The sequence below is a fragment of the Poecilia latipinna genome, unplaced genomic scaffold (assembly GCF_001443285.1).
Source record: "Poecilia latipinna isolate Pla-1442-1.1 unplaced genomic scaffold, P_latipinna-1.0 Scaffold154, whole genome shotgun sequence".
In the NCBI taxonomy this organism is placed as follows: Eukaryota; Metazoa; Chordata; class Actinopteri; order Cyprinodontiformes; family Poeciliidae; genus Poecilia; species Poecilia latipinna.
Genome location: NW_015112770.1, coordinates 162,491 through 179,847, shown reverse-complemented (window position 1 = coordinate 179,847; position 17,357 = coordinate 162,491).

The window sequence follows — 17,357 nt, the reverse complement described above, 5'->3', positions numbered from 1 at the left end:
AGCTATTTTAGCTGCCTCACAAAACACTTGATGACACAAGTGGCGCGAGGAGAACGCGGCTCAGTTTGTCAGCGGTCGTTACCGTGTGACGCAGACGCTTCCAGAAAGGTGTTGATTGTGGACATTTTGCGTCGAGCCTCCGACCTGTTCCTCAAGAAGAAGAAAAAAAGACAGAAAAGCAGAACCGAGTTGTTTACTTCTTTCCTCTCGGCAAGCCATTAAACGCCCCCCACCCCCGCCCCTCAGTCTTGTCTGATTAGATTTCATCTCGTCGCCAGGCATCACCTTTCAGCCAGCTGTCCTTTTATTCGGCGAAAAGAAAGGAAGTGAGAGGAACGAAGAGAGACAAGAGGAGCCACACAGATGAAGATAAAGGAGACGAAGGGAAAGGTTACCTTCAGACCGAGAGGAAAATCCCGGTTACTCCTGATTGTTTCTGCAGCAAGACGCTGCGGGAGCGTGTCTGATCAAATAAAGCCCCCCTCCCGAACACGTTATTTGGCCTTTTTATGGAACGACACGAGAGCAGATGAAGAGAAATCTTCAGTTTTTTTTCTTTTTCTTTTTTTTTTTTTACCATGTCCTATTTCACAGGACAAATGAAAGGAAAACAATGTCATGCTGTGCCCTGAATCTGTCATGGCCCTGGTTTCCCTTCCACAAGTCAGATAAGAATTCCTCAAAGGTCTTGTCGCAGTCGCACCAAGCTGCTTTTTTGTCTTCTTCTTTCCCCATGCTGACTTTTTCCGTCTAGAGCTCTTCTCAAATAAACACTAGCAGGTTCAGAGGTACCACTGGATTTTTTTTTTTCTGTATCCAGGTTCAGCAGTGAAGCTAAACTTTTAATTACTTCAACCCACTAAATATAATTTTCTTTGAATACTTTTGCAAATAGTGAGGCTGGTTGTTCCCATGGGGTGATAACTCACCAGCAGAGCTCACGTCTGGAACAAGCAGTTCCCCTCCAAAACAGGTGGTGGCAGTAGTGGCATCATCAGTATACTTCTATTTTTATCATCAAAGCAAGGCTTTAAAGAAAGTACTATCGGTCTTTAGTGAATCATTTTGAAAATGCGGATGTTGCGTTCTGTTGCTCTGGCATCAATTAGTTGTTAGCTACTCCTGATTCAGCGACGGTTTCTAGCTCTGCCCACCCAAAGATTTCCTAGCTGCACCACACTAGTTTTTTATCTTGTTGAAACGCCAACGTCTGATGAAATTATGTTTTGCTTAGCCTGGTTGTTTCACTGCTAGCCTGGCCATTGCATTTCTATGCAAAAAACGCGCGATTTTAATCTTATTTCACAGCTCAGTCTGGGCTTTCTGCCATTGAAGTTGATTTCTCCCAGAGAATTTGTTCTGAGCCAATCGGCGAACAGAAGAAGTTGTGAATAATGTTGATTTTCTGTGCTGTTTTTGAGTCATAGTCTGCCAGTAGTTTCAGCAATGGCAGCGGAGGAAGTGAACAAAGCCGTTCAGTCCATGTTGGCCACACTTCCAAATATTGGATTAAAGTCAACAGTCATCTTGTTCGGCTCAGAATTTTTCTCTCCTCAGAGTGGAAGATGGTTGCTTATAGTACTGGGTTAGGCTAGGGTTCCTGTAAGGTTACAGTAATATTCATAGCATCGAAGTGATGCATTAAATCCATCAAATGTTAGAGATTGGGTAAAACTAAAAATTTCAACAGAGTCCACACCTCCAGAAAACTCTGCTGTCTCAGTAACACAGAGTCCAGACCCTCTGTATGAAGTGAAGCGTAGAACATGGCGCTGGTTCTTAAGTTACCAAGTTAATTCACTCCATCCATCAGATGACAACAAAAATAATTTGCATTTTGTCCCTATCCTCACCTTATTATTATTATTTGTTGTTTTTTTTTTTTTTTGGGGGATTTCAAAAGTCAGCTTAAACTTTGCTTGACCACTGGATGAAAACATGGCTATAGTCACCTGACTTGAACTCTGTTCAGAAAATCACTTGTGGAATTTTAAAAATGCAAAAAACCCAGAAATTTAAAGGGCAGTATTATGTAAAAATAAACTTTTTTAGCTTTAAATCATGCTATAAAGTTATTCCCTCATCAGAAACATATCTGGACTGTTGCTTTGATTCTTTCATGCATGTTTGAGAAATACTTTAATCTCCATGGCAACCATTCAGCTGAGAAAAATGCTTGGTGGGCCCAAGCGTCGCCTCCTCAGAGCTGCTGTTTCCAATCTTCCGAGCTTCTGCTTCACAGAGCAATCCTCTCCTGCGACTCTCCCACTCAGCTCCTTCAGACTAGCCACCAGCAATTAGCAAACACCTGGTTGAACTATGGATCCGCTGAGCTCATTATATGAGCTACTTCTTAGTGAAACGCTGGTAAAAACGTTGCTAAAGGGTTAATAGGGGAGCCATGTTGTTATAAAGGCGGAGTTTCCGAAAGAGCAGAAGCTTCTTAAAGAGACAGACTCCCAATCTGAAGCAGCTAAATTACAAAGTCAAATTTCTTTTATGTTTGATATTTACAGCATTTTTATAGGACCTGAAGGTAACATAGTTACTTGATTGTGCTATAAAATGGCACAATGTGCCTGGAAACACATACATTTAATTTTGTGTTAAATCTGAAAAAAAAAGTTTGGTTGTGATGATCTATACAAATTGTGATTTGTTTATCATAAACAGGTGCTTCATGTTTTTACCAGTAAATCTCATCCGCAGTTGGAGTTGAATAATTTAACATGCCACTGTGAGCGTTTGGCAATTTTGCTTCCTTCGCTGGCTCCTGTAAGGCTCCTTTCTGCTTGGATCTTCCTGCTCCTCTGCTGGTAGAGAAGTGGAGGAAAGGAGTGATAGAAAAAAGTCCTTCATGTTGAAAGACATCCAGCCCAACATTACCGAACCAGCAGCTGTCATTCCGTTTTTTTCCATGGCCTCTTTTCGTTAAAAAGAAAACTTCTCCGCACACTCCGCAGCAGGATTAGCCCTCCCATGGCTGCACTTCTCCAACGCTGGCCGCTACATAGATTAAACAGAACCCTTGAACAGCGACGTGTCACTCTACAGCGCACCCTTTTACGCTTTCTGCTGGGTTTAACATTCTTTGATTTTTTCAGTTTGGAGATTTCGACCGAAGAACGCCACCTCTATCTGCTGCTGGTTGTCTATTATTTATTTGGTCTTTTGGCAGCGTTCATGAAACTGTACCATAACACATCCTGTGGAGGCATGGATGTTCTGTGGAAAGGGGCTTGCTGGTCTTTTCAGTGTGGGTGTGTTGCTGTTTTAGGCTTACACATAATGAAAACTCCAAAATTAAACGTTTCAGAAAGCAAGACTTTTACATAGGACCTATAGACGGGTTGAAACTTGACGTGATGCAAACTGATGATGACTACCATTGGTTTTAGCTGTACAGTTGTCAACATAAAGTTCCAAATCTTAAATTTATGCTTGACATATGACAGAAAAAGGGGCGAGGGACAGCGAGGTAGCTATGCTAGCATGACTTTGACAACCTTAACATCTAGATGTGCTGTGGAATTCGGTGTGTTTTGGTTCAGTTTAAAAAAATAATTAGATGATCCACACACCAACTCTGACAGAACATCAGTACAGCAGGTATTTAAATTAGTTAAATTAGTTTAAATTAAACATCAAGCCTGAAAAAATAATTGTGTAACAGATTGAGTGCTCTGTTTTTTCTGTGGGAAATGTCTCTGTGTGTTTCGATCACTTTGGATCTACAATCCAAAACATAAAATGTTACTTTTGTTCCTACAGTGTTTTGTAGGAACATTGTGTTCCTACAAAACAAAACAAAAAAGAAGCAGAAAATAAATATATAAGAAAATTAATTAAAGTAAATACAGAAAATAATGAAACATCGTGACAAAATGGATGTACAAACCCAGAATAGGCACCAAAAGCAGAATTCAATAAAAAAAAAAAATAATAATAATAATAATAATAATAAAAAGTGATCAAGAGTTTCTCACACACAAAGAACCTAAACGAAGCTGTGAAAATGTTGAATAAAGTCGAACTAGTCTGAAAATATAAAAACATTTCCGCTGTGCAACTCTTAAATCTGCATACAGCGTGATCAGATCCGCTCCTGCTTCAGTTGGGTGAAATATTTGACACGGTTTTCCTCCAAAAAGAGAACAGGAGGAGAGGAGGGGGAATCAAATATCAGACCGCAGCGATCGCTCAGAGCAGAACAAGCCTCCACCGCACCTTCACAATGACACATTACACATATCAAACATTCCTCCTGATCTAAAAATACTGACTGTCATACATGCTGCCATAATTCATTTGCTTTGCCCATTTTTTTAACTTTTTTTTTTCTCCTTAAGGACTTTTGATTATATGAGCTCATCTTCCCCCCCGCCTTTTAATATTTAGTGTGTAAAAGAAACAGCCTTTCCTGATACGTTTGTGTAACGGTCCAAACCGATTCTCTATGTAATCAAACCCAAAGATTTGTGAAGCTCCTTGTCACGTCTGAAAACAAAGTTTTCCCCCCTCAATTGCTTGGATTCAGTTTTTTTTTTTTTCCGGGCCTAAATGAGCTAAAGATTTCCGAATCCCCTCCGCCATCTATCAAACTCACAGCCATTTCTCGAAAGTGCCGACACTTCTTCCCTCCTTCCTCCCCCCTCCAACCCCACCCCAGTTTTGACGAATGATTCAGATTCGTTGAACTGGTAGTGCAAAAAAAAGGAAAAAAAAAAAAAAAAACACACAAATCCCTTCATTTATCATCGACTGCACCAGGTCCTCATTTATGTCGGAAAGCGAAGCTGTTTTCAGGGAAGATTTCCCCGATTCTGAGCGGAGGCTTCGGTTCTGAAATGGAAACCAGAGATTTTTGGGAGTTTGCGGTGTGAAGATTTTATGTTGCTCATCGTTTGTTCAGCACCAGGCCATTATAAGTTCCTTTTGTACCGTTTTATTGATCGTTTCTGCTTTTATTAGTTGCTTTTCCTTCTCGAGTAGAGCTTGCAATTTTGAGCTTAGAAGTTACCCAAACTATTTTTCAACCTTCTCCGTTCTCCCACCTTCGTCGTGACACTTCCAAATTAATGACGAGGAAAAAAAAAAAATCAAAATGGAGCACATTTCATTTCATTCTCCGATGCACACAAAAACTATAACCATTTTTGAGTAAAGCAAGTAGAAATACGAGTCAAAATTGGACCTTGAGTCAGTTGATGACCCAGAACAGGTTTGTTAGTTTTCCTTTTCGTAACGCTCTGCGAGTTCAATGAGGAAGTTTTGATTCCCTTCATGCTTGTCTTCATTGCCGTGTATGAAAAAAAAAATGGCCTTCTACTACTATTATAGTTCAGTCACTCTGCACACAGTTATACTGTAAAGTCTTTTGGGAAAGTATGGAAAGATGATTTCAGAATGAAAAATATATTTATATTTCTAACCTTTGTTCAGCATCTGATTTTTAGCTTTTTAGAATTTTATTCTATAATTTTGCGCCTGACATTTGAAGTAAAAGTATTTTGGTTTGTTATTCACTGTATGAGGAATCAAACACCAATGCTACTAAAGTTCACCAAGGTTCCCAGCAGTTACAGCTTTGAAACAGCTGAAATTTCTCATTTCAACGCTACAAAATCCTTCTAATGCAATGCAAGAGAACCTTGTGCGCTCCTTTGGTCACTACGTTTGTCTTGTTTTTAAAAGACAGACGGTAAACTGTGGGCAAATGGAAAGAATACTCTTCATCACTGAGGTTACGCTTAGCGTGCCTAGGTTAGCGGAAGACTTCAGACTAGCTAACTGATCTAACTTATTATTAGCTAGTTTGACTGAGTTGTTCTGTAAAGAACAGAAAGTCAAGAAATATCTAACAGGTCGAGCATTTGGATGCTGCTCAGGTTATTAGGGAAACAACGTTTTCAGTCAGAGTGAAAATCTTAACAGATAAGTATTTTGGAGTACCTCAAGGATGTGTGTCCGGTCCTCTGTTGTTTAGTTTGTATGTTAAGGAACTTCCAAAGGTGTCTAAAGCAGATTTTCTTTTTTTTTATTGGTGGATTATTAGAAATATTGGAAATATTAAATATATGGACAACAGGACAAATAAACACCAGAAGACCTAATTAAAATTCAACTGAAAACAAACAGTTCCCCACCTTAATCTGGCTCACTTTGTTCATTTAGAGCTTTATTCAGGAGTAAAAGGAGAGAAAGAAAACTGGAGTCAATCTGTTTTTGTTTTTGTTTGTTTGTTTTTTTTTTGTTTGTTTTTTTTTTGCTTTTTTAATTTGCATCAGTTTATTGCACAGAGCTGCCAGTATGTTCTGTGTTAGCCTGGAGGCACATTAACCACAGAAACCAGGAGAAGAACTCCAGCAGACAAACTGCTCAACTCTGAAAACAATTAGTGTCACTGCTCAATTATGCTAACTGGACCCTAATCAAAGGCTCAACGAGAATTGCGTTTGAGAAGAAAAAAAAAGAAGACAAAACCAATAGATGTCGTACCTTCACTAATCACAGTTTAAAGCCTCAAATAGGTCGTCAACATGCAGAGATTACCGGCCCTGCCTTTTGTTTCTTATGGATTTAGACTTCCTCGCAGGGTACGCATAAAATAAATCAGCTGCATGAGGACACTTTAGAGGGTTCCTCTCTGGCCAACAAAAAGATAAGTCGCCCTTTCCTTCAGCTTCCTTCGATGTGAGCTCAGCTCTGGGTGTAAAAGATTGAAACGGAAGATTTCTCAGTAAATTTCAAAGCAGCAAACAGGATCAACAGCTTAGGCGACTTTCACTTCTCAGCAAACTTCCACATGTCTGTTTGTGTGCTTTCTTTTATAATGCAGTGTGTGTGTGTGTGTGTGCGTGTGTGTGGATAAGAAAGGGTGGTCTAGTGTGGGAATTTATTCAGTCTGTGTACTGGTGTGTAAAAGATGCCAGATTTCTGTCTCTCAGTTCGCTGATGATGTGCAGAGAAAGTGAGGAAGAGCCGTCACACATGCAGACGCAGCCACCATAACTCCTGGCCTTTTACCATCACAGGCTTTCCCACAGTCGCATAAATACACCCCTTCCACCCGCCCTCCCTGTACATTATTAGTATAAAAAGCCTATTACATTCTGTCTTTTTTTAAATTTTATTTTATTTTATGACCTCCGCTCAGTCATATGAATGAAAATGAGAGCGGGAGGATAAAAAAAGGCCGAGCAAAGACACTCAAAGCCAAAAAGCCTGGCAGGCATGTGCTTCTCCTTCCTGCTACTAATTCCTCTGTGTCCGCATTGTTTGCTTGATAAAGTTGGAGCTGCTCAGGCGCTTTGTGGCTTCGTAAGGGGATCGACGCGGCTTGCTTGGACGCGCAATGTTTGTGCAGGATGTTCCTCTGAAAGCGCTAAATTCCTCCTTTTTCTCGCTAGAGGCCAAAACCGGATCGATGGGAGGCAGAGAGTGTGCAGAAAAGGAGAGGAGAAGGGGGGGGGGGGATCATGCGTGGCCTCAATCCAAATCAAATAAACCGATGGACAATCTACGAGCCAGACGTCAACTTGGAACACATTGTGTCGACACAGAGCCACCCAGACGCTCTTTTTGCAAACAACTTTTATGGAATAGACGTTTCTGCAGCTGAGGAAGCTCTTAACGTGCCTGTCCTCAAATCCTAAAGAAATTATTTAAAAAAAAAATGATTCTCTCCTTTATAGTTAGAGTGTTGGCCACTCTTCCAAATATTGAATTAACATTGACAGCCACCTCGTTCAGCTCAGTATTTTTCCTCTCTTTGCAGTGGAGGATGCTTGTTTACAGCGCAAGTGATTTCCGGTAAGCTTCATAGCAGGCGCGCGTTGTGTCACAGACAAGCGTTAGCGATTGGGTAAAATTTAAAACTTCACTACTTCCAGCTTTGCAACTTTTTCTCAATAGCCGGAAGTCCAGACTGTCTGGAGGAAGCAAAGCGTAGAACAAGGAGCTGGTTTCTACTGGGGATGCATCGATCCACTCTTCTCACTTCCGAAGAGTGGTTGATTTAGTATCAACCGATACAGATCCGACACAGAACAACTGAGTTGATTTAAAACGTTTCTTTTTTTTTAAACACAGACATAAATGTACTGAGTTACAAATTGATTTGATTACTCTGCACCAGTACAGCTCACGTACACACCAACAGCTTCATGAGCTTGGTCAGACATGTAAAAACAACACAACTTTCATTTGTCTGGTCAGTACAATTAAGAGCAGAACAGTCGATGCAAAAGAAATAATGAAACTGAAAAAAGAGTCAGTCAGTCTGACCCAAACAGCAGAGTGGAAACAATGGAACATCCATGAGATAATTATTGTTAATTGAAAGAAAATACTTTGTACGAAATGACCAAAACTTTCCAAAAGGAGAGACCAGCACTTCCTTAGCGTAGCTACCATTCATAGTTCCTTCCCAACCTGCGTGTTGGATAACCTGAGGTATAGAACATGACTTAGAAAAGGAAAAATAATTGGTTAAATGTTGCACAGCCTATAGAATTTAATGATTTCATCAGCTTCGGCTGCATCCGTAGGAGACGACCGTAGTACTAAAAAAGAAAATCTGCCGTTTGCTTGACTTGTTTGTTGGCTCTGGGCTGCTCCTGTGAGCTGGCCTGTGTTGACCTCTTCTTCACACCGTGCGCACCGAGCCACCGCTTCTCGCTCTTCTGACATCGGTCGACTCAGCCGGAGAGCTCTCTGCTGAAAATCACCTCTGCCCCGGCATGCTCGGAGCGCCGGCCGCTCGCACGTCCAGACGTGTCCAAGATATCGCATTATTGCACGGCGTGTGGAGGTGTGACTGACAGATGTGTGTCCTGAGATGTGGTCCGGCAAAAATAAAAGATATGATTTTTTTTTTTTTAACACTTCCTCACTTGAAAACCCCAGGAACACAGCAGAACAGAGAACGTACTTCCTGTGAAAATTCGACTCTGCGGTTCCCGAGTCGTCCTATCTGACATTGCGATATTCTAATTATTCTCATTATGGAGAGCCTTTAGAGACTTCCAGCAGGAGGTAGTGTGCTCACAGAAAGACCTCGGCTGACCTTGGAGGACGTGGCTGGTGTGTGTGTGTGTGTGTGTGTGTGTGTGTGTGTGTGTGTGTGTGTGTGTGTGTGTGGGGGGGGGGGGGGGGGGGGGGGGGTGGATCGCGGCTCGTTTAAAACGGCACATTGATGATGGGGATGCGTGGGAGGGAGAACGAGCTCCGGGTTCTCTCTGGGAGCTGGTTTTGCTTTCCACACAGGTAATTAATACGCTTATTAACTCCTCAGCTCATATCGCGCTCAGAACCGCAAGGAGAGAAGAACGGCAGGGGTGGAATACCTTAATGGACTGTGAGTCTTTTTTGCTCACAAAGTTGATGGTCAAAACTGGAGGGGGAAAAAAAAAAGTTTAAAGGTGATTGAATTCACGTACTTTGTGCCGGTGTGTTCCTGGCAGCGGTGGGTTACTGAAGCAGTATCGATGTAATTAAGTGTGTGTAGTTGCCAGAAGGTAACCTATAAATGACCTGCGACGTACAGAGAGGAGAGCAGAAGTTGCCAAAAATTGGCATAACTACAGAATTTAAAGGGGCGGTGTTATGTAAAATCCACTTTTTTTTAGCTTTACACAATGTTATAAAGTTATTCCCTCATCAGAAACATACCTGGAGTGTTGCTTTGATTCTTTCATGAATGTTTGAGAAATCCTTTAGTCTCCCATGGCAACCATTCAACTGTGCAGAATGCCTAGGTGGACCTAGCTCCGCCTTTGAGACCCAGCTCCTCCTTGATTCTGCTACAAAATGGCTCTAATTTAATGATGAATGAATCATTAAATTCATTCATCATTGGGGAAATTGTACTCAGTCGTTTTGCAGAAGACCTATGGATTCAACATTTTGGAATGATGCACAATCTTTGTATGAACATTGTCTGAAAAACAAAATCAAACCATCATCCTCCTACCACTCCCTATCATCTTTGTTGACATTTTTTAGAGTAGCAACAACCGACTATTAATCACACGACTCGTGAGATGCGCAGTTTTGTGAAACGTGTATTTTAATATTACCAAATGAACACCTGACCCAAGTGCAAAGACTTTTTGTTAGGAAAATGTGAGTTTTTCCAAGTTTGGCGTGTTTCCGTTGAGCTAATTTATAATCTTAATTTCAATTTGCCCATTTGACCAATGGAAACACAGCTGCTGTTCCACACGAGACATGGTCACGTTACGCCACTTCCAGCAATACGAAGTTGAATTCATCACTCTTTCATTACCCTGGGAGACGATTGTAGCAAAAGCCACTTTTCTTTTTCTTTTTTTTACTGAAAATCCAGCTTGGTTTCAGAGGTTGGACGTTGCAGCCTGACCTCTGTGCTGCGGGCTACACTTCAGGTGGCTGAGCAATGGAACGGACGATGCAGACACACATCACAGCTCATCAGGCCGGCTGTCAGGATGCAGGTGTTGCTCGAGTCGAGAGTGGCTCCCCCGGCCCCGCGCTTCGCCCACAGCTCGGGTTTGAGCGGGTTTTTAATTCGGCAGATTTGGGCAGTGTTTGGGATGTTTGAGCGTGGAGGCTTTCAACAAAAGTCAAGTTGGACAAATGTGACCCGACAGCCAAGAAGGAGCCGGTGACCTTGACGTGAGCGGGTGAGGGGGTAGAGCCTGACCCAACTGAGCAGAGCTTTGTGGCACATGAGAAGTCAAGATGATAGAAAAACACCCTGATAGGTTTTGATGTTGTTGCTTGTGTTGCTTTTACTGCTAAAATAAAATAGAGATTAATAAACAAAAAATGAAGACACAGAAAGAGAATACCTGGTATTCAAAGTTTGATGCAACATTACAGCAACGTGAAAAGATGTTCAATATTGTTTAACTCTAAGAAGTACTCATCAAATGCAGAGACAGATATTCATTCAGATTTCTGCCTCAAGTTTTCCTGTTATGTATTAACTGCATGTTCCACCAATCACAGAACTAGCTGGGACTACTTAGGGCTGCAACTACTCATTATTTTAGCAATCGATTAATTGGATAGAAAAATCTGGCACAGATTTTTCATTTCCCCACTCAAGTTTACTTTATACAAATATGAAATACATTAAAAGATGTAAATTAACAACTCAGTTCCTTTTTTACATGAGAAAATAAGCATTTTATTTAACAAAATCCAATACCGTAGAATTCTTGTGGCGTACGCTTGATCTTCTGTAGCAAGACGTGCATCTGCAGCTAAAAAATATTTCTAATATCAACATGTGAAAAGCTCGTCATACAGTTTTGGTTAACTGATTAGTAATTGGATATAAAAAAGTGGTTAATAGATTTTTTTTTAATGGAATTCTAATTAAATTTGAACCAAACTTTTAATTATCACTTTAAGTTTGTTGTTATTTCAGAAAATGACCTTTTTTGTATTTCAGATAACAAGTTATTGATTACTGAATTCGCTGACGATTATTTCAGATTAATCATGATTAACCAGTTACCGTAAACCAGTTACTGGGAACCAACTGGGAACCAGTTACCGGGAATCAGCTCTGATAACCGATTCCCGGGAACATGTTACCATGAACTGACTGGAAACCAGTTACCAGGAACCGACCAGGTACCAGGAACCGGTTACCAGGAACAGTCTTCATTTAATGTATGTTACCAGAGGGAAAGGTAATGAAGCAGGAGTGGATGAGACGGGTGGGGAGGGGGGTCGTAGGTAGGGTTTCCTCCCATCCACCCCCAAGTTTGCTTTCACGTTCAGTCTGATGAAGTGAAAAGCTAAAGTTTGTCATTTTCACACACACACTTACAATGCCGAGGTCTGCTTTTGATCTCAAATCTTTGGCTCTGAAGAGCATGCTGGTTTTGCTTATTGTGCATATGAGCACGTGTTTAATGACACACACACAGATGCTCATGTATGCGTGTGTTTGGACGTGCGCGCGCCGTCCCTCGATCAAAGGCGACCCTGAAAACCAGCTCAAAGGCGGGTTTTCTTCTCCCCTCTTTTACCCCCATCCAGTTTACCTTTAAAGAACAGAGGCTTTGAAGAAACTGTGAAGAGAAGCAGATCATTTCCGATCATTAAAAAGTGAATTTTGAATGAATGATAACTTTATTCAGCTAAGTGGCCTTAAAGGTAGGCATCAGGTGAACGGGACTAGGTAGAAAAAAAGAAAAAAAAAAAAAAACCTTCTCGGCTGTCGATTTTTTTTCTCTCCCTTGAAGCTTTGAAAGCAAAGAAAGGCCAACGGTCTCAATCGGCAGAGAGCCTTTGAAGGTCTAAATGCGTTTCGGGTTATTAGAAGGCAAAAGGCGAACGCTAAATCCTGCTTTGGTTTGGGAGATTATTTCGAGTATTTGTGCTATCTGCGCGCCGTTCGGCTGGAAAGCGACAGGAGGGACAAGAGACGGACAAACGAAAAGGGCTGTTAGCTGAGCTTGATGTTGCCGTATCACAGAGGCAGCAGAGGAGATGAGCTCTGACTGTGACGGACCACCTGTTGCAGAGGACAGACAGAAGAGAAAGACAAAAGAGAAGCCAGAACTTTGGTTGCTTGATTTAGAAGTGTGGGTTGGAGACTGAACGTGCACAAAAGGAAAGGAAAGAAAAGAAATGGAAATGATGCTGCGACTCTCCGAGATAGGATATTTTCACACCTGATAGTCCGGTAGACTCTGTTCGATTCCGGACTAAAATTGCAACATTTGTTACATTTTTAGCTCCCGTGTCAAACGGCCAAACCTGCTCCCCTCCTCACCTGTTGGGGGCAGTGTACCAAAAAAAAAGAAAAAAAAAAAGAAAAAAAGAAAACTGAAGGAAGCAACACAAAAAACCTCCAAAGTAGACACTGAGCGCACCTTCCTTCTTCATGAAATGTAAACAAAAATGGAGTGGCGTCAGATTTTACCGGATGTAGGATTTCTCTTTTGTCTTTGGGAAAAGACTACGAGCCGATTCTTCCGCTAGCGCCAGTCTCTAGTGTTTGTTTCGGTTGTATTTACCCAGAATGCCTAATAGTTCGCTTCCTGCTTGTGGAGCAGTTTCCAGTCCGTTAGGCATCCTCCTCTCATATGTTCAAACCGCACCAGAACTCACATCAGCCGAACCGGGACCTAGATTTTTAGGAGGAGTTCCATTGCGCATTCACACCTTAGCAAACAAACCAGACGGTTTAGACGAGTCAAGTAGACTTTTTAGGCAACCAAACTAGACTAGTGTGAAACCGGAAACTGTTGATGAAAGCACCGACAGTTTCCTAGTTTTCTTTAGATTGGAATTTCTGCCTTCACTTGCATTATTACGAAGTCTTGCTTTCTAAAAATGCCAAAGTATTTCAGGGCAAATCCGACTTCTGAACTGTAGTTTTACGATCTGGTTAAGTCAGGTAAGAATGCATTAAATATTGGAGCTTTTCATTCCCAAAGTGTTTATCTAAAAAGTATGGATTATACAGAGAGGGTACTTCACACACAGTTTAAGTCAAATACTATTACCCTTCCTTTCAGAAGATGAAGTTGATAGGGTTTTTTTTTTTAAATTCCAGAATATATGCAGTTTTAATGTAATGCTTCTCAATTATAAATAAGGTTTGAGATTGATTTTTTTCCCCCCACAGGCTCAAGGGATTTGTTGCTTCCAAGTGAATAATTATATTGGATCTTTCATACTCTCTTTTGTATTTTAGCAGAATCTGCACAGACTGGGGCTGTAATTGAGTCTCTGTCTCAGTAGAGGGGATTGGCCCTACGATATTGTCCATTTGTAACTTTTTATGTTTCTCATTTACATAAATGTAACAAATTATGGCAAAAGGGGAGCACTTTTTGAAGGTAATAGGGATTGAAAACAAAATAGTGTAATCTTACCTGTCGTTCTTTCTAGACCTTTAATTTAGCAATGAGGTAAAGTAATTTTTTAACTGCCGAGTCAGTTTTTGTGTCTTTCTACTTTTGCGGAACCGAGTCTTCTCACAGACGGTCAATATAATGATCATCCAAAAGGACAAGAAGTGAAGAGGTCTGTGAAGCGCTGAGGCAGGCGTTGGGAGAACAGGAGAGGTGTGGGTGACCAAGGAGGAGGAGGGAGTGCTGGTCAAGACCTAAGCAGGTGTGACAGTTCTGAAAGCTTTCAAGGGGAATAAAAGGTTTTCCTGGTCTTGTAGCGATGCTAAACTGAGCGTGACCCTCAGACAGAGCCCAGCCACCCTCTCCTGCTCGTTTTCTCTCGCCCTCTTGCCTAAACCTCTCCGGCAAAGGAAAAGCCTCTGCTGACACAGTGCAGAAAAGAAGATTTAAGCTTACAAATTCCTGTTTTCCTTCTATTTGTCCCACCACTGGTTCCACTTTATCTCTATTTCCAGGCTGCCGTTGACTGAGGGAAATATACTGCAGGAGATAAAAGCCTTCTCTTTAAAGTTGACTATCATGAAAGGTGTCATTGTTTCCTCTTGGTTTACGTTCTGCCAATATATTTTCGGGAGAGCCAAGCAAAGTCCCTGTCTGCTGATCTATTGACTGTCGGCTTCCCAAACGTGTTGGTGTCAAATTGAAAAGACTGTAATACTTTGTGCAAACATTCCTTTGCTTGTCTTATAGTGTTTCAACCCTTAACATCTCAATCTCAATGTCAGACTAAAACGAAATTTTTAGTTTGGTGATATTCAGACTTTTTCTCTAGTGCCACTGCGAGACGTTGTACACGGTTTGCACAACAAACATGGAGATGTTCACTGGATCAGCTAGCTGTAGATGAAATCAGACATATCAAACAGTTTGACACAAAATATTCACCATCAGTGGAAAAACATATAAATTATTGGTTGAATTGAAATTAATTGTTGGTGCTCTTATTATAAGGGTAAGATAATTGGGGGGAAAAACATACACATTACTCTTTTAGTGTGGCCAAAAAACAAGAGAACTGCCTCAACTTATTTGGCACTGCACTTGTTACGCAACACTGACAATGAAGATTTAAGTGAAGAGTAAATGTCCACAGAGAAATATAACTTTTTTTCTCCAATAAGTTCTTGGTTGTACTGCTGATAGGCAGGCCTTACTGACATGTAATGCAGTTTGCTTGGACAGGAAAGCTGGATTTGTTAGCTTCAAGACTTAGAACCGACCTGCAGTGGCAGCTGACATTCTTCCGTCAACATTACAAAGTGGTGGTTTGGTTGCCACATGTCCAGATGTTGTGGCACAAATGAACAACTATACTACTCACTGTCTGTGGAGATAGAAAAGAGACTGGTAGATGGACATTATTGCTGACCAAGACATTGTACGGAATACTGATTATTCCCTCTGTCGCAGCACCTGTTACATTAAGTACTGTTCGATGTTCTTCCATCTTAAACAAGACTACTTTATCCTCTGAATATTGTATATTTTGTGTAGCACAGTTTTAAGTAGTGTTGCTTTGAATCCTTGCCAGAGCCTTCTTGAAAATAGTTTACATGATCTCCTTGCACTTTCATGGGAGGGTCATCTCCAGATACTCTGGCTTAATTCTACCCCCCCCCCCCCCAAAAAAAAAAATCTATGTTAGGTTACATGATCTCTTTGAACTTCCCTCTGTGTGTGTGCATGGCATTTTTTGTTTCTTTTGCCATATGAATTACTGACGACCTGCCCAGTGAGTGGGTACGCCTCTCATCCACCTGCCAGTGCAAAAAAGACCCCCTCCCCCAAGCCTGTTAATTGACTTTAAGTCCTCTACTTTTGCAGTTTGTGAAAACTGGCAGTCACAAATGCCATATGAAGCCATTAAGATTTTATTATTTGTACTTCAGAGGGAGTTTCGTACTCCCTTGATGCTCCAAATGCTGCTCTAATGAGGGGCGAGCTCTATAGGCACGTTGAGTTCTTGCCTTTTTCTTGGAATCTATGGGGCTTGAGGAATGGTAATAAAGATCTGGAGTGGAGGCGGCTGCCTACAAATGGAACCCCAGTGGTTACCTCCCTCCATCTGCCCCTGTTTACCCCAGACTGTGAACCTGTATGTTGGGGGACAGCAAAGATCCACACAGGCAGAAGGCAAAAGTGCAAGCTATTGGGTCGGAACCTTTGCACCTGCCAAGAGAAGTAAGTCTTCGTTTTATGAGCCAATTGAAATTCAGCTCACAGGCAATTCGTTCTGTCAATGACAAGAGGAGCTAGAACAACCTTGCAACCCCCCCAACACTAATAACATAGTAATGGTCAGAGATAGATCAAGCTGAGCACTGATGGTTAGAGTAGGTCTTCGCTCTCCTGTAAGTGTTTATTGCAGACAATTTTTGCCTTCATTTGTTTCGAGCAGATGCACGCCCTGGTACACCTGCGGTCGATTGTAATAGTTTTCACTCTGGCAGCAGACTGACAAATGACCTGCAGGCTCTCTGCTGTTTGTTCAAGGAGCAACCATCTGCACTTAATGCATGCCCCTGCTTATACCAGATGCCCAACATGGAGGGAAGACCTTCTCTTGCTTTGTATGCACAGGCCAGCTCCAACCTCTGACCTGGTGTGCTTCACTGAACAGGAAGGCAGGTTCATTACAGGTGCCTGAGTGGAAGAAATCAATCCTTGAAATGCTTCTCCTAGTAATTCTTCTCACAAAGCTCTTCGCTCACAGGTAAGCATTTTTTAATCAATACTGTGAGAGGAAAGGAAAATGGATGATTAGGTTAAGAAAAGGACTGTCTCTGCTTATGGGGAGAACCTTCGGTTGCATCCTTTTTGTTTGTCGTGCTCACTGACGACCACTAAGGGGCAGAAGAGAGCCTCAGTCAAAAGTGCTGCACAATCCTTATATCCTGTTATCTGGAGTTAAACTCAGTAATCGATAGAGTGTTTGTCATCATATGACATGTTTTTCACACTTCTTTAATTCTATAAAGGCCACATACAACAATACATACGCTTCAATGAATATGAAAATCAATTTCAACTAATCAGACTAGAAAATATTTTTCTTGCAATGATATTTTCAAATTTTATTTATGGAACACAAATATCAATAAAGATACTAATAAAAAACTACTTTTTGAGCTATACTTCGTTGATGTGTTGATTCACAATGTTTTATTGTGCTATGGGACATATACTGAAAACGGCTCATTGTGAAAACAAAATAGGACAAAGGTAAAAATTATGATGAAACATACACTCTCTTTTAAAGATTCATTTCCAAAAAATGTTCAACACTTAAAACACATATGACAAAATACAAGCTTTGAATAGTTAGCTTTTTTGTATATGGTTGTATCATATTTCACATAAAATGTACATTAAAGCATAACCGTTTTATGTCAGAACACATTTTGTTATCTGGAAGAGCTTGTATCAGATTTGAAG